This window comes from Marmota flaviventris, chromosome 12 (assembly GCF_047511675.1).
Source record: "Marmota flaviventris isolate mMarFla1 chromosome 12, mMarFla1.hap1, whole genome shotgun sequence".
Taxonomy (NCBI): Eukaryota; Metazoa; Chordata; class Mammalia; order Rodentia; family Sciuridae; genus Marmota; species Marmota flaviventris.
The window spans coordinates 107,178,426-107,196,753 of NC_092509.1; the positions used below are offsets into that span (position 1 = coordinate 107,178,426).

General features: G+C 43.5%; 1 protein-coding gene and 1 long non-coding RNA gene across 2 annotated transcripts in view; one reads left to right on the plus strand and one right to left on the minus strand.

The window, feature by feature from the left end:
- Positions 1–13,670, minus strand: part of Pou2f1 (POU class 2 homeobox 1) — a 151,833-nt gene extending 138,163 nt beyond the window's left edge. The window contains exon 1 of the mRNA XM_071600359.1: positions 13,620–13,670. The gene's annotated coding sequence lies outside the window, so the exon portion shown is untranslated. The remainder of the gene's footprint in view (positions 1–13,619) is intronic.
- Positions 13,671–13,972: 302 nt separating this feature from the next.
- Positions 13,973–17,092, plus strand: LOC114081324 (uncharacterized). The gene is made up of 2 exons (XR_011709276.1): positions 13,973–15,586; positions 16,445–17,092. It is a non-coding gene; the product is annotated as an uncharacterized lncRNA (long non-coding RNA).
- The last annotated feature ends 1,236 nt before the right edge of the window (positions 17,093–18,328 follow it).

Here is an 18,328-nt window from a genome sequence, read left to right on the forward strand (position 1 = left end):
CCAACCAAGGAAACAAAGCAGACTGGCCGTAACCTGTTTCTTAGCTCTCTGCCCCTCCACGGAATATTAGGAAAAAGCCTCTGCAGACAACCTGCCCCTCAGTTTCCCAAACACCCCTCGGCAGGCAGCCTGAGTAGGTTTTATTCTCTCTCCACAGACTCTGGATCTCTTTCCTTTAAGGTCACTGTCACCTCTCTCCACCACCAAGGAACTTTCCAGCCCTGTCCCTGCTGTAAGCTAACCACAATTCACACATTATCACTGCTGAGCCATCTCCACTCAGCACTTAAAACCTTCCCTCTCCACTTCCTTAAAGGGGTTGTCCCCCGAGTCCCAGAGAAGCAGGAGCTTGCCAGGTGAGACTGCAGTGGGCCCAGAACTGAAGGGACTCCAGAGTTGGCCTTGCAGGGGACAAATGGGCTTGACTAGACCATGGAAACCATCCTTTCATTCTTCCTTCACCCCTCCCTCCCAAATCTCTGAATAAGCAGAGTGAAACATTATGTTCACTCTAGTTCTCCTCGCCTAGAAGGAACACTTTCCGGTGGGGTGTAGGAGCCCAGTGACCCATCCTAACCAGACCCTACATCCCACCCCTCCAGAACAAATGGCTTGCAAGGAACATTGATGACAAAGGGCGCAGTGACCCCAGCTCGACCCTCCTGCCTAAGTTGCTGCTTGAAAAAGGCACAGAAATTATTAGTAGGTGGGGCAGGGAGAGGTATTTATGGAAGAAGAATATTTAAGAAGTCATTAACTTTGGGGAAATCTAAAACTATTCTGAAAGGGCCAGAACCAGTGCAGTACAACAAGAGAAAAATAAAACACTGTCCTACATTCAAAAAATATACAGAAAAAGAAATAAAAATGTAACGAGATGTCCAACCTACAGCAAAAGCATGAAAACCAAAGTAGTGCGGTAGTCGCCTACCAACTTAGGAAACAATAAGAAGACAGACAACTAACAGCACTGGAGACTAGAGACACTGACACTGTCAAGGACTATAAATATATAACTAGTCGGTGCCACTCTCAAAGCCTGGTAAATGTACAAAAGTGTTAAATGCATGGTCCTGTGACACAAAGCTCACGGGAGGCCAGTGTGTTGCACTAGCCTCCTGTCTGAACGAGGGCCCTGCAGACCACACCAATTGTGAGTGTGTGTAGTTTCTCATACTAACTCTGATACAGTCCATTTCCCATTAAACAGGAGATGCACAGTAACCAGAAGGAGCCTTAGTATCTGAGCCAACATGAAAAGGAAGTCCCCTGTTTTAACCCTATGCGGAAAATAACTTCATACTAACCAATCTGCTTTTCATTCCCTATTTCTGCCTTTTAAAGTCCTTTCCTACATATAAAATCAAGCTCCTCTGCTCAGGTCATTGAAGGACTCATTCTATTTTAAAGAATGTTTCCTGACTCTAAAATTGCAAACAAAAACCAATTCAATCTTTAAATTAGTTACAATTTTGTCTTCTGGCAATTCTTTAGTCTTGAAATTTCATTCCTGAGAATTTGTCTTTAACAATGTCTAAACATCGTACGTGGGCATTTATAACACAGCAAGGAAAAAACTAATGTGCAGTAAAAGGGATCAAGTCAACAGACTGGCAGACAGTTCAAAACAACTGAATACTGTGCAATCATTAAAAAAGACAAGAACAAAACATGGAAAGATGTTTGTGAAAAACTGTTAAGTAAAAGATGCAGGTGAGTTCCTGAAAAAAAGAAAGCCTGCAGAAACATCAACACCGCCAAGTTTTATAAGACAAGGTAAAACTTCCCCCTTTACTAACCTCATGGGGCTTTTCTAATTAGGAAAAGATTCTCACTTGATCAGCTACTGATCGAGTAATAATTCAATAACCAACGTCCTTGTGCCAATAGAAGAAGACATTCCACCAAATGAAATATAAGGGGAAAAAAGGAGAAAGTCAACCTTAAAGCTGCACCCAGCAAATTAGTCTACATCCCTTGAAATTATACCACGATTTCTTCCAGCAACACTCGTAAAATTGTTAATTTATCTCCTCAAACTACAATGATTTTAAGAGGTCCCTCACAACATCAGAGGATTTTTACCAATTCCTTTCTAACCAACACTGACTGGCATCGAGTACATGTATCTTTCAGTCTACCCAAACAGCACTCTCCTTGGCCAAGCACATGAAGCAGCACTCCGAGGAGGAGGTATAAAGGAAAAAGTTCAGAGACAAGAAGAATAATCACTAAACAGGGGAAGGCAGGTGGAATTAAACAGGCTGTATATGACTGAGAACAAATACTACTAAATGGCCAGCTTCCCAGGAACAATGACCAACAGTCACGCTTCTTCTCCTGTAAACTATATGATCAATTACAATTTGATGGGGAGGGGAGATAGGAAAGTAGTAAACATATCGACTTTTTTTTTTTTTTTTGCATGATTTGACTGTATTTTATGTCACAACCCATTTGAGAAACATTAAAATATTTCAAACTTGTTAAAATGACATGTAACTGGGGCTGGGGTTCTGGCTCAGTGGTAAAATGCTCGCCTAGCACACTTGAGGCACTGGATTCGATCCTCAGCACCACATAAAGATAAAATAAAGTTTATTAAAGATGATCAGCTATTATAACCATTTATGCCCTAATTTCCTATCTCACTAATTGGATCACCAAATATATATGTGTATAAATGACGGCCTAAAAGAAAAGTATCTGGATGTTCACATCTGTATTTAGTTTTAGCCTAATATATAATTCTTACTAAAAATCCAAATGTTCAGAATTTATGAGTTAGCAGGACAATTAATTTACATCCTAACAGCAAATGTCTGAAAGCTAAGCAAACAATAGATATGGAAATCAACTGTCCATTTCTCCAAACTTCAAGAGATAAAGATGCACAGCTGATTCTATACCACACAATCTGGACTTGAGAACTGTGCTAGAGCACTGAGCATCACCTCAAAAAAAGTAGATAAAGGGGCTGGGGTTGTGGCTCAGTGGTAGAGTGCTCGCCTAGTATGTGCGAGATCCTGGGTTCTATCCTCAGCACCACATAAATAAATAAAATAAAGATATTGTGTCCAACTACAACTAAAAAATAAATTTTAAAAAAGCAGATAAATAAATCTTATTGAAGTTCACCGGATTAAACAAAGGGAAATGAAAGGTAGGGAGGGGTGAATGGGAATAGGAAAGACAGTAGAATGAATTGGACATAACTTTCCTATATTCATTTATGAATACACAACCAGTGTAACTCCACATCATGTTCAACCACAAGAACAGGATCCTAATTACATTAAGTTATACTCCAGGTATGTATAATATGTCAAATTTACACTCTACTGCATGTATATCTAAAAGAACAAATTTTAAAAATGTAAATCCTATAGCAGAAACTCTGCAAGCCCCCACTCTACCTGATACATTTCTTCATCATTCATCTGAGCTGAAGCAGAAGTTAACGAAGAGAATGGTCAAGAGCATGGTAATTTCCCTGCCTACTGCCCTTACCAAGACAGGTCACCGAGCTGAAGTAGGCCACTTAGCCTCTTTAAACCTTAGCTCCTTCACAGGAAAGATGGGGCTGCAGTGATTACTATGAATCCGTATAAAGTGGTACATTAGCTGGCACAAAAACGTAGTAAATATCACTACCACTGTCACTAGAAATAATGCATTTGCTGGAAGGTACAGAATCTCTTGACACAAATTTTGACTATTGATTTGGTTACAAAAAAGTATAAAGAACATGAAAAGAGCCTTGTAATTTGAAAATCATGCTCAGCTTTTCAGGTAAATCTCACTCTTCCTGAACCAACTATGCTGAACTTCACTCACTTCCCTGAAAGTCCTGCATTTTCACTAAATTGTGTTTACCTCCTTCTCAGGGCTTTCAATCACACCTCCCACTCCCGACTTGGACTCATATACGCCTACTAGTATTTCTTGCTCAGGATACCAGCACCTCCTCAGCAAGCCTTTCCCAGAACTTCCTGTCCAGATTAGGGTCCCTACCTGGGGATCCCAGAGCATTCTACTCTGGACCTCCTAGAGTTGATTGGCTAAACCACGAGCAGGGTCAGTGTGACTTCCCCAACAGCTGCAAGCTTTGGGAGAGCAGAAACATATCTGCATTATTCATTACTCTTATCTCCAGGCCTGGGTTCATGGCAAGGAGTGAAAGCAGCTCTGTTAAACTAAATGAGAGCAGAAGAACCATATCAAACTGGGTAATTACCGCCTAGCTCATACTCCCGTGGAATACTACTGTCTTGATAAGCCTATGCCCTTATTCATTCTCATTCTAACAGGACATTTCAAGCTTAAAATCTAAATCCCACCTTTCATCTACCCATCACATACAATTTGGCTGCATTGCTAAAACAGCATCAAATTTATCATATTCCACATTAAATGGTACCGAAGTGAAAGCCAAGACGCTCACAGACATCCATATCTGTTGTCCTTACTGGTTTTCATCCCAAAGATGTTTTTGTACAATTCCATAGCTTCAACGGAGAGAGAAATAAATATTTTTAGAAAGAAAAAATGTATGAGATCTACTTATCTAATCCAACTCAGCATTATCAATAAAAATTCTATGGATCAGAAAAGGTAAGCAATTTGTTCAGGATCAGAAAACTAGATAGTGCTCAAAACAGAAAAGGAAACAGGTCCCTAGTTCTCAGTCTGCCTTCCACGATGGAGTTGGTGGGTGGGTGGGGTCTGAGGGGTCCAACCCAGACCCTCTGAGAGTACTAGGAAAGTGGTCTGCCACTGAGTTACTGTTCAAGGCATTCTATGCTTAAAATATGACAAGTAATCATTTATACAACCAACTCACCTGAGAAGCCTTATAGAATATGGGTGTGAAGACCATTATTCTATTAATACACTCAGGTAAAAACAAGTTGTATGCTGAAAAAGTTCCAAGGGTGATTCTTATCCTGACAAAGATTGAAAACCACTAATTTAATCAATCAAGCATTATGTGCTAAATGCCTATTCTGTCTCTAGAAGCAGGTTTCTGCCCTCAAGGTTCTTGAGACAAGATTTACTTATATAATTGACCAGAGAAGAAAATAAGGCTGTGTATAATGAAATACTGAATTATCTAAATGAACACAAATGAAGTAAATTCAGAGTTAGGACAGGAGCCAGGCTTGAAAAAATTGGCTATTTGCAGAGATAGAATGTGGATAAATAGGTACCTTAAGATAAACAATAAAGCTGGGCCCGGTGGTGTACACCTGTAATCCCAGTAGCTCGGGAGGCTGAGTCAGGAGGATCATGAGTTCAAAGTCAGCCTCAGCAAAAGCAAGGTGCTAAGCAACTCAGTGAGACCCTATCTCTAAATAAAATACAAAAAAAGGATGGGGATGTGGCTTAGTGGTTGAGTGCCCCTGAGTTCAATCCCTGGTACCATCTCCCCCACAAAAAAAGATAAATAAGAAAATTTTCAAACCCTGCTCTACAGGAATCCTCAGGATCTTGTGAAGGGCAGGGCTACTATGTAAAAGTGCAGAAAGGACACTGCCCCTGCTCCTACCGTGGACTTCAATCAAAAAAGCTCTACTTTTTCTTGAAGTCTGATACTGGGGCTGGGGATGTAGTTCAGTGGCAGCAAGCAAGCCCTGGGTTCATCCCCTGCACCACCAAAAATAAAATAAACAAATAAATAAATAGCATGACAAGCTCCTTAATTTACAAATGCAATTTTTTTTAAAATCCATAGAGTAATGTCCCAAAGCTATGCAACTAATTAATGATACAGAACCCAGGTCTCTCAAATCCCAGTGCCCTTTTCACACCCAGCATTCCACAGGAAGGTGGACGGCGGTCAGTGCAAGTAAAGATTCTCAGAACATCCCAAACATTACAGCAGAGCCCCCAAACATTACAGCCAGGCCAAAACGTGGGTATACTGCCATGTCACAGGTCTCAAATTGGGACAAGCTTGGAGGAGCATAGGAAGGAAGACCCAAGAAAACCTCAAAATAATACACAGTCACCCTCCTGAAGCAGGTCTTGGAAGTTTTAGGGAATCTTCTAAGAATAAAACCTGATCAAAGAAATGCTGTGTTTGAGGTGGGTCTGTGATGGGATTTCCTTAGCAGAATCATTGAGCTGTGTTCCGAAAGGGAAGCAGTAAAAGGTTAAGAATGCAGGAAAAGCCTGAACTCAAGGATGAGTCTGTATTTGTTTCAAAGCAATGCTTACACTGCACAGTTTTCAGAAAAGCACTAAGAGGGTGCACCCCTTTCCCCAGGCTGCTGGCTGCAAGCAGAAATGTATAAGCTCCATCAGCCTCTAAGCTTCTCCTCTACAGCAGCACAAGTAATAAAACTGTTAATTTTACTCTTGTGCTCATGTAAGAAGAACTATTATGGTACTTTAAAAATGCTTCTGCCATCAGTTGGCTACTCCCCACAGCATCCCTTCTACACTGGTATTGTGACCACCTTATTATTGGGGGAAATAACTGTAGAAGTCAATACCAGAGTCAAAATAAGACGTCTAGAACTATTAAAATGCTCAGTTCACACAGCAGCAGCAGCATGAACACATATCTCCCTAGCTAGTACTCATATGCTTATCACATTTAATTTACTAAAAAATTTTCAATTTTCACAAGGAACTTAAAACCTAAGTAAGATCCATCCAATCAGGTCTCAAGCAACACATTTAAAACGAAATTCCTACCTTGCTCCCCAAAAAGCACCCTTTCCCAACTTCCTTACAACTATCTGTTCACAGCACTATTCTTCTCTGGATAACCAAAGCTCAAAACTTTAATATTTTCTTTGTCTCTAACTAGCTGTTAAATACTTTAAAATAAGCGCTTTGGTCGCAGCATCGTCCAGAACAAAAACAAAAGACTTCAACTCTCCCTACTGCCTAGCAAATGAAAGCAAACTCTTCCACCAGGGCAGAGTACTCAGTGCTCTGTACAGAAATGCCCCAACCTGCCTTCCTCCACTCTCCAACATACAGCCCAGGTAACGGCTAGTCCAAAAGCCTGGCTACTTACTTCCCAATATACTTAGTGCTTATTACAGGATAAGATCTTGGGAAAGTCACTTAATCTGAACATTATTTTACTCCACTCTAAAATGGGCATAATAATGCTTGCCTGAAAAGTCTAACTGAGGTAATGTAAAATGAGTGCTGTCATAAATTTTAGGGCACTATAAAAATACAGACATTATCATTATGTCACAGTTATGGTAATTTTATTTATAGTTCTCTTGCTCAGAAAAGAGGTAAGTTAGCCCCAATAAAACACAAAATAACAAGAGTTTACTGATGGAAGCAATAAAAGAAATACAAAACAAATGTAAGATCATAAAATGGAACTGGGAATGAGACTAAGAAAAATGCATACCACAACTGCATGTGGATTAGCTTCCTTTCAGGTGAAAATTTTGGCCTAAATACTGTATTTGATTTGAAAAAGAAACAAAGTCAATTAGACAAATCTGTGTCTACAAGACTAAAAACAAACCCAGTGGTCAAAAATAAAACAGTTCCTATGACCAAACGCTGTTCTTCCAAGTCACTTAATTGGACAGTCTCCTCACAGCCCTCACAGAGTGTCAGTGGTCCTGTCGCTGTTCCATGATGTCTGCATCCCTAGCAGCACTTGTAACCCACATGTGGCTCCCAGAGACCCCTCGTTAACCCTAACACACCACTTCTATCTCCCCAGGCTTTATTTCAGGACTCTCCAGCACCCCTGCAGGGACAGCACCTGCTGGCCTCTGAGCACAGTCTCTCTGCAGCAACCTTCCCTCTTCCCACTCCTCTAAATTCATTTTGCTCAGCTCAAGTCTCACCTTCTACATGAGGCCACTCTGAGCAGCAGGAATGTAGGAAAGGGAGGGATGGAGGCTGGAGAGTCAGCAGGGCCCACCTGTGTGGCTCCATGGAGACACTAGGCTCTCTACACAAGAAAAAAGGAGAGGAGAGGGAGGGAGGTGGGAGCGAGCCCAAAGTCCTGTGTTCTTATCTGTTAGAACAGTTCAGCAATGAAGGCAGGTCGGCAGGTCAGTTACCATACCAGGGTAAGAACACCGTCCTGGGTGAAGCAAAGCTTTACAACAGATTCTATCTACACTGCCTTCAGGCCATAACAGGCTACTACGGATGCTCTGGTTGATTCCAACTCGGACATGCCCCATTTCTTCTCTGATTTTCACTACCACATGTTTTAATATGCAATATATACATTGTTGTTAAATTTACCTTGCTTAAATAAATAAACCAATCTCTTCACAGTCTTATATTTACTTGTTATCCCCAAAATGACAGACACAGGACCAGATATACAACAGATCATTTTTTAAGCTAAAAATTATTTAAGACATCTATTTTTAAAGATAACACCTTGTTGCAGTATAAATCAGCAAAAAGAAGCAACTTTTTTTCATTAAGCAGACCATTAAAATAACTGCACTAAACATGAAGACACCCAAGTCACTTTTTCAGTGCATGCACACAGCCATCAGTACAACTCCAATACTTAGACCACATCACATGTTAAAGCAAATGAGTCTGAAAACATGTAACACATTTCCTTCCCAGCCATTCCAGTTTACATTTTCTATTGCACAGATAATGCTCACTAGGGGGAAAAATAAACCCTACCATAATTTGTTATTTCATTCATTTAATTTTATACACTATTTCTACAGTTCTAACCTAAGACACAATAAAGTTACAGAGAATTATGAATTATGTGACAAATTAAACTGTACTTGATATGATTTTCAGTACTGCAGGCTATATAAAGCTGACACAAACACTCATATTAAGTTTTTTTTTTACTTTTCACATTTTTTTTTTTCAATTAATATAATGTATCCTCTCTAAATATCCAGTTTCCTGGACAGAACTTCAAAAGACAAGCAAAACTAGTTTGCTGATTCTTCTTCTGCTCAATTACTAGTCCTGTCAGCAAAATTTGAGCAAAACTGAAAACTTTTGTCTGCTTAAATAGAGGAAGGCCCCGCAGAAAAGCTCTGTAAGATATCCTATCATCACTCAATGAATTAACATCCTACAGTAACACACACAGAACCTTGTCAACTACACACACTACATATTAAGAGCTTCTTCAAGCCACAACTTGTGAAACTCAAGGAAATTTTCATATTCCAACTTCTACACCGTGAATAGATCAGTAAGCCAGGCAATGGCTCCACACGCTATTTTTGTTGCCATTGCTATTACTGATCTAGAGTGTATAAGAGCTCATTGTCAGTCTAGAACACAGAAATACTTCAGCACAAAATAAAATCAATCTAAAACTTCAGTTACTCAGTCATCTTTATTCATAAAGATTATAACAACAATGTGCAAAAACATTCAGCAAGAGAGATATAAGGAAACTACTCCTGTTCAGCTCGGTTGGGTGAAATGTGTACAGATGTTTCCTATATTATAGGTTATATACATAAATCAAATTTCCTATATAAAGCTAAATTTGGGAGTTGGGGAGGAGACATTTGAATATTAATTTAATTTTAAAGATGCAGATAGGACTTTGTGCAATGTATTTTTGTAAATGTTTTTCAAAATATTTATCTTTGGTAGTGTTTCTTTTGCTGCCACCAAATTGGTAAGATGCTATTGAGATGTTTAGAGAGTTTAAATTTTTAAAAGTGCACCTGATATCTCAGATGAATAATAAACAGCATATTTCTTTTCTCAAAAAAAAAAATATATAAGGAATCTACTATTCTTTGTGAACTTTAATTATCAACTCTTTTAAGCACCTCCAAAGACATTTATACTATTTAGGCAACATAACAAAGACAAAAATTAAGCAAAATTCTGGCCCAAAGGGTCTCCCCCCAAAAAGGGAAAGATCCATTCACAAAGGATACAAAAACTCAAAGTAGATGTGTTACTGAATGAAATCCACAACTTTTAACACTAACCCTAAGATTAGATTTCCTTGAAGGAATAAATGCCTGCTCAGGCATTTGGCATTGAAGAAGATATGGAAAACAAGAACATGGTGACCAGGAAGGGGCAGGTTTTGTCCATGACCTGTTTTGTTCTATAAACAATAATTATCTGAATAATTCTAAAAGCAGCACCTCCTTTAGGAGAAACACATCTTTTTACTTATCAACAAAACCATGTCACTGAACCAGCACTGATGTGTAAACGCAAGTTACGGCAGTTGCACACCATTATTTTTAGTAGTGCTTAAAAGAAGACTAAAATGCAAAACGTAGGGCTGTTGGTTTTCAATATAAAAAAAAGAAAAAAAAATAGTAAGGTGATCGCCATATCACATCTATAGTCTTCCAACTATAAAAACAACTCTTCATGAAAGTGAGTGGTCAATTTTAAAACACACACAACTAGATTCAAAATCAAGCAATACAGATTCAAGAAACATTTCAACTACTTCTTTTTTTAACAACAAAAAACTTATTTAAAAAATTTAAAAATCTAGTTTTATCATTTTAGAACTACCAACCTAAGATATTCAAGGTTCTCTTAAATATCTTTGGAGGCTTGATGAGAGTAATTTGACACTCTGAACCCTGAAATTATTCCAAAAGCCACTAACCAGATGAGTGACATATTAACAATTACTTCAACCTAGGCAGTAATGAGTACATTTTACTTCTTCTGCTCTTTGCTATACACTGATGCAGAGAATAACAAATTAAAACTGTGACTGAACGCAACATCATTTACACCTAAGTAACAGCCACAGTTTGTGTTTTCCCTGACAACTGGTGTTTTTGACTATGACAAAATGAAAGAAATTTAAAAAGTTATTTTGGGGAAAGAGGTTAAAAAGTACTTTTAATAGCTTGGAAGCAGAACAGTCCTTTAGAAATTAACTACATTTGATCAGCTGTCATACAAATGCTCAAGATTTGCACCATTACAATTAACAAGGGGGGCAAGCTGACAAAGAATCACGGGTGGGCTTTCTGGTGAGCCGCACTCTAGATGCCTGTAAAAGAAGACAGGCAGCCATGCAGGAGCTCGGAAGTGTTCACCAGCAACCAAAATACCCTACCACACTTGGCCCACAAGCAGGGTGAGGAATAAAGCACAGCAATTTGATCACATTCCCACAGCAGTTTTAGTCATTACCATAAGACACACTAGTTAAAAACATGATGAAAAATGCCTGAGAATCTACTAATACATCAAAAATCATAAAGTGGAACCATTACCTTGCAATAGAACTATTTAAAAAGTCATCAATCAAAACAAAAGGCCCAAATTTATCCAGACTAATTAAGAGAAATTCAAAAATAATTCTAATTACGTTTTTAAAAATTTTAAAGCACCTACTTTCCTGTAGGTAGTCCACCTTATTTTAAACACTAACTTCAACCTAAAACAATATACTGCTCTCATTTCCTTGAATTCAGCTCAATGCATTCAAATAGGCTCTAAAATAAATGGCACCTCCATAAATCTGGACATTACTCTGATTAAGAAACACAGCTTCTTATAAAAATTTGAGGAAGCACAACAAACCCATCTAAAATAAGCATGTATATGAATCACTTTTATAATTATCCTTATTTAAAATCCATGCTCTTCTCTTGAGAAGAAATGAATTTTTACTATAGCATGGAAAGCTAATCACAGTATAAGGCTAGTTAACAACACCCATCCTTTTTCTACATTAAAAATATCTTAACAAGGAAACTTAATGTGTTACCTGAAATTTGTAAAATGCAATGTGTATTTTATCATCCTGGATAAAATATCTACAGCCTCAGTAGTGGTTAAATTGCAGCTATAAAGGAAACTATCCCAAGATAAATGGTTTCCCTATGAGGAGGCTTCATTGCTACACTTCACCTCAGGACAATAAATCAAAGTAACTGCACCTTGTCCTCTGTCCAATGACATCATCAGTCTGACCACATCTTGGGAATCGGGTGCAAAACATATGCTATTTAAGGCATAAAACCATATTACTGCTTTTTGTTCATCAGACCTCCTGCTTCAGGTCTCTAAGGCGGTCATTCACCTGAATATTCTCCAGAAAACTAGTTATTTCCTCCCCTGATCATTCAGGGCCTACTACTGGAAGGGGGGGCGGGATGGAGAGCACGAGTTATTTTAAGTTAGCTTGCTTTTAATCCTTTAGTCGATCAAATCTTAAGATTTTGTTACAAGTTAAACTGAAGACTACTGTCCCACAAAGTATCTGGCTACCACACTTCATGACCTACTGTGATGGAGGGTTTGGTGTTGAATACCATTCCCTGAACACTCACCTTAAGAACCAACACAACATACACGCACACACGCACGCACACACGACGTTGCCCGGGAAAGACCAACAATCACGACCACCGTTTCCTGTGAACAGGAAGAGTGGACCTGCCCTTCGCGGGCCGACTGTCCTCAATCACGTAAACCTGACATTCTCTGACAACTTGACGCCGCGGGGCGGGCGTGCGGAGAGGGGGGTCGCTCAGGGCGGCAGACGCGCTCCCCGCCGCGGCACTCCCCGGCTCCGTGCCCGCCGACCTGCGGGGGACGAGCGCCGAGCGGGCGTCGGCCTCGCGGGGCTCAGCGCCCGGCGGGCACGGGAGCGCGACCGCCGGCTCCGGGAGCTGAGCGCCGGGACCTCGGGGGCGCCGGGCTCCCCCGCTCGCAGGGGCCGGCGCTGGGTCCACGCTCCCGGCCGAGTCCGAGGCCCGGCGGGGGCCCGTCCCCGCGGCCCCTGAGGGTGAGACGCAGGCGGCGGCGGCCGGGGCTCCGCAGGCCCGCGGGGCGGGCGGGCGCGGGGCGCGGGGGGCGGGCGGGCGCGAGGCCCGCGCGGCCGGCTGCTCGGAGCCCGTGGGCTGCCGCGGAGCGAGAGCCATATCGAACCGCACGAGCACATGGGCGAAGGGAGAATATAAACACGGCGTTGGGCTGTGAGTGGCTGTTATTAAAGGTCTGAATTACTAAACATGAGAGGCGGGGAAAGCCGGGCGGCCATTTCAATAATATAAACCTCCCCGAATTAGACATTATTCAAATGAGCGCGGCTGGCGGCGGCGGGCGCGGAGGCCTCCGCACCGGGCCCGCGCCCCGCTCCGCGCCCCGCACCGGCCCGCGCCCCCCAGGCAGCGTGGGCGCCCCGCCACCCGCGTCCCCGGGCCGCGCGGCCTGGCGACGCTCCCGCCGAGGCCGGGCCGGGCCGGAACCCGCACGCGGACCCCGAGCTGGGCACTCCGGCCCCGCCGCCCGGTCCGCCGCCCGGTCCGCCGCCCGCGGCATTGTGCCCGCCGCCCGCGCCCTCCACGCCCCCGCCGCCCGCGCCCGCGCCCGCGAACCCCGGGAGCGCCCGCCCGCATTGTCCTCCGGGCGGCCCGGCCCGCCCGGCGCGGGGAGTGGGGAGCGGCCGGCGGGCGGAGGGCGGAGGGCGCGGGCCGCAGCCCCTGCCCGGTCCCGCCGCCACCGCGCCCGCCGCTGCCCTCCGCTCGGCGCCCGGCGGGGGCTCGCGCTCCGGCCCCCCAGCTCCCCGCCGTTAATTATAATAATCCTGAGTACTAATAAATTATGCTAAGTCGCGGGGGGGCCGCGGGAGCCGGGCCGAGTATGAATATGAATATGTAAAATGCCGTAATGATTACCTGCTGCTGCCGCCGCCGCCGCTGAACTCTCATCTTGACTCGCTGCTCCTCCGTCCGCCATTTTGAATATTTTAACCAAAATCGCCCGGTCGATGAGCCCTCCCTCGCTCCGCGCCCCTCCCCCGTCCGCGCCGCCTCGCCCCGCCCGCGCTCGCGGCTCCCCGGGCTCGCGCCAGGGGGCGCGCGAGGCCGGCACTACTCGCCGCCGGCCCCCTGGCGGAGCTCCACCCTCTCGCGCGCTCTGCGCACGCGCGTCCAGGCTGCCACGGCCTCCACCACCCCTAAAGCGCACTCAACCTGCCAGTCACCCTGGCGCTCCATATTTTGGCGACCGCTCTACGCATGCGTGACTTCCTCCACGCGCCTGAGAAGCAGCTAGCGCATTCGCTTCTTCCCTTGCAGCCCTCCTGAAGCGCGGCCCCAGGGAAAAGTGTAGTGTAGAGCGCCGGTATCTTCTTACGGTTCTCCCGCCTCGCTCCGCCTTCCCCGGCGGCGCTATGAGAGGCGGGCAGGAAGCCCAGCGGTCGCTTTCCGCGCGGTTGACGCGCTAACAAAGCCGGGGCCGCGGGCCCGCTAGGTGACTTCCGGCCCCGCGGGCAGGTAGGCGGAAGCGCCCGCCGCGGGCAGAGGCACCTGCCGGCCGCTTCGCCTCCCGCGTCCGCTCGGGCCCCGGGCCCCCGCCGCACTTCCCCGCGGCCTCCCGGGCGGGTCGCCTGCCCCTTGGCGCGACGGGACGGCCTGACCAGAGCCGTGGACTTGGCCTCGCCTCGCGTAGTGGGCAGCCCAGTGGGCGGTCTCCGGCGTAGCCCTTGCTTCCTGAAGAGTCGGGACTGCGAGGCCGGTAGCCCTGCGCTCGGGCTCGGGCCGATTGTCTTATGACTTCTTATATATAAACTCCCCGGGTTTTTCAAGTCTCTCTCAAGAGTAATGAGAAAAGTCGTTCGTGGTAAGAAGCCCGCCCTGAAGTGTCCTGCAGGGGTGACTACGGTCTCCACCGCCAGCCGCGCACCGGGTTCAGCTGCTGACGCTGGAGCCCAGGGCCCTGCCCCTGACGGCCACTCTGTGGGTTGAAACTGGTCCTGGTGGTTCAGCCCGAGGGGACGCGCAGGAGCGCGGAAGCCAAGCGGTGGGACCGCCGGCTGTTAGGAAGCCAAGCGGTGGGACCGCCGGCTGTTGGGAACCAGGCCAGAGGAGTCCTGAGACCAGACCGGGGGCCTGCTCAGGGTCAGCGGCCGTGTCCACACAAGTACAGAGCCCTTCCTCAGGGCAGCGAACCTGAAATCCCCTCCGAGAACTCGGATGCCCTTATTTAAGTCCATAGCTTCTATTTAATCTTAGTTGCACCTCTTTGATTCAAAAAGTAAATTAATGTGACATCAGAAAGGCACTGAAGCTAGTGAATGTGCTCTTCAGTCTTTACTGTTTCATTTCCATAAAAGGAAATCGTAATGGAGTGAATTTTAAGGAAAATTTTCTGTGAGGAAAAATGTTTAAAATAGTTACGTCGATGTTTCATGTTTATCTTAATGAAAAAATGTTTCAAACTGCCTAGAGAAACTCCTGGGCTGCTTAGGTGCTCACAAACGAAGACATAATAGTACTTAAACAGTTATATAAGGATTTTTAAAACTGCTGAAGTCTTGTAATCTACAAAAACTTTAGGAGCGTCTTATATTCTGCCATGAACTTTACTAGGTAGTAAGGATAGGAAAATGTTGGAACACTGCCTTGACCTCAGCAAGCATAGGGTTGTCAACACTCTCTGGAAGACAGGAACTCTGCTCCTCCCAGTTTTCCAGGAGGGGGGAATTGAGGGATAGAGATGTCAAGTAACAGTCTTCACAGGCTGAGGAGAAACTTGGGATTGGAACTGGTAGCCTCCTTGTACTGAACTGAACTCTTGGTGCTGCAACATGCATTTTAAAAAGATTCCAGGAAATGTATTTCAATGATAATCATTGCCTCAGGTGATATGATTAAAAATTACCATTTTTATGTTAATGTTATATCACTATTAAATAACAGAGTGGAAATTTAAACATAGGCAAGGAACAGTACTCTTAACCATGGTACTACACTGTTTGCTATGGATCAGGCAAAATCTGGAGGTGTATTTAGTTCACAGTGGGGAGAAAATACACTAACGTCCTGTGTGTAAGCGCAAAATAAATATGTATTCATGAATGAGAACTTAACATTCACACAAAAATGCACACAAATAGCAACTCTTATAATTGCCAAAAATCAGAAATAGTCCAAATGTCCTTCAAAGATGAATGAATAAAACTGGTACATTTGTACCATGGGATACTGTTCAACAACAAACAGGAATAACCTGTTTGTATATTCAACAAGCTAAATGAATCTCAAAGCCATTATATTGAGTGAAAGAAACCAGTCTCAAAAGGTTACATAATCTGATTCCATATATGATGTCAATGAAATAGCAAAACTATAATGAAGGAATACAGACCAGTGGTTGCCAGTGGGTAGTGACAGGGAAAGGTGTAAATGTAAGGAATAGGCACAAGAGAGGTTTTGGCAGGTAGTGCAGTTCTGCATCTTGACTGTGATACACATAAAGTGAATACACATAACACATGCAAAATGAAGAGGGGTGGTCAATTCTGCCTAGACATTCCTGTATCATTGTGAACGATTCACTCTGTCTTACCAATGGGCATCATGCAAGGCTCCCTTGCAGCTAGATATGGCCTTGTGTTAATTTTTGGCTATTATATTATTGGGTGGGTTTTCCAGGAGATCTCCTAAAAGAAGCAAATTTGTTTTGTTTTGTTTTTTTTTCCCCCTTTCCTGCTGTGTAGAATGAAGATACAAAGATCAAAATTTGGGCATCATTTTTGTATGCAGTACTATCTTCAAGATGCCAGCTTCATACCATGTTAGGAACAGCAAGCAGATGGGGTCTTCACAGGTTCAGGAGAAGCTTGGGATTGGAACTGGTAGCCTCCTTGTACTGAACTTCACTCAGTGCTGCCACATGCTTTTGTTAGAGACTCCAGGAAATGTATTTCAATGATTGTCATTGCCTCAGGGGACAAATACTACCATTTTTTATGAACATCCTCAACAGTTCACCTGATCAGAAAAATTAACATTCTACTTTAACAATTTGTTTAGTGGCCTAGGGAAGCCACTAAATTTTGCAGCAAAGGCTTTCAAGCCATGTTCCATGAAGCATTCAGGGTTGGCTTACGTGAAAAGCCTTCTGCCTCCTCTGCAGCCAGAAAGGCTTTGCTTTACCATGTTTTGGTATCGCTGTTTTTAAAAATGTGTGTGTGTGTATTTGTTTGTGAGACAGAGAGAGAGGGAAGGGAAAATAAATTTCTGTATGGGAAGATTCACCCAAGAAATTTCATTGCTTGAAGATGCTTATGCTATACATCATTAAAGAAAGTAAATTTTACAAGTTTTCAAAATAAAATGGTCATGACCATTTTTTTAGATATGAAGTATTGGGACCTCAATCTCCTTTTTGTGAATGTAAAGTGAACCCAGAAATTTTTCCAAGGAAGATTTGGACATATCTCAGATATTTCCACTTTATTTGTTTGTTTTGATACCAGGGATAGAACTCCTGCACTCAATCACTGAGCCACATCCCCAGCCCTATTTTTTTTTTTTTTTTTTTTTTTGTATTTTATTTAGAGATGAGGTCTCACTGAGTTATTTAGTGCCTCGCTGTTGCTGAGGCTGGCTTTGAACTCGCAATCCTCCTGTCTCAGCTTCCTGAGCTGCTGGGATTACAGGCATGCGCCACTGCACCCAGCTTTCCATAGTTCTTAAGCAGGTAGACAAGCTGTCTATTAATGAATGTGTACTGGTCGCATGTCTTAACGTTCATAAAAGGATGTCAAACCTACTTTACCTAAGTGCTGCAATTTGTGTTGTATCCTTAATGGACAATGTAAAATATTTCTACTTCTCAGAGAATGTACACGGGAATCTTTATAATTCAGTACTCCTCAGAAAGCTCAATAACATTTATGGAGAACTGTCTGAATAGGTACATAGCCATTTTCTCCTCTAGTTCAGGGTCAGCAAATGCATGACACTGCTCTTGCTACTATACCTTCAAAGCCCCTGGCCAACTTTAATCCATAACCCTTCCTTGGGCTGAGCCTAGAATCTTGCTCAAACATCACTCTTTCCAACCAGAGCTTCAGGCAGCCATTGGCACCTCATCAGCATTGGCATGCAGCATGAAATCCATTTGCTATTTCACCTCTAGATATTCTTAAAAGCCAAACTGTCATAAAGCCATGCACTAGAAATTTTGTTTCCTCCTAAGAGTCTTTCCTAGAATCATGCTTTGGACTTATGTCATCAGCCTACATTAAAATCATAAGAAGAAGAACTCTTAGAAATGCACCATATTTACTATAGGAGTGTTTTTGGAATCTTCTTTCTGAGGGTTCTTCTCTTAACATCTGAAGGGCAAAGGTTAAGTAGCCTACCTAGGTTCACACAGTAAGGGACAGAGCTAGGGATTGAGCCAGACTGCCTTTCCTCCCTGCTCCCTGTCTTGGTGCCTGCCCAGCTGCCTCCGACCCTGCCTTCCTCCTGCACCTGCATGTTCAGTCCTTCACTTTGTCTCCAGGTGTTGAGGTGCCCCTTTTTTCCTCTGCATTTATTGATTCCATTTCTTCTCTTCCTCTCCTGCTGCTTCCTATCCTTCCTCATAAGCT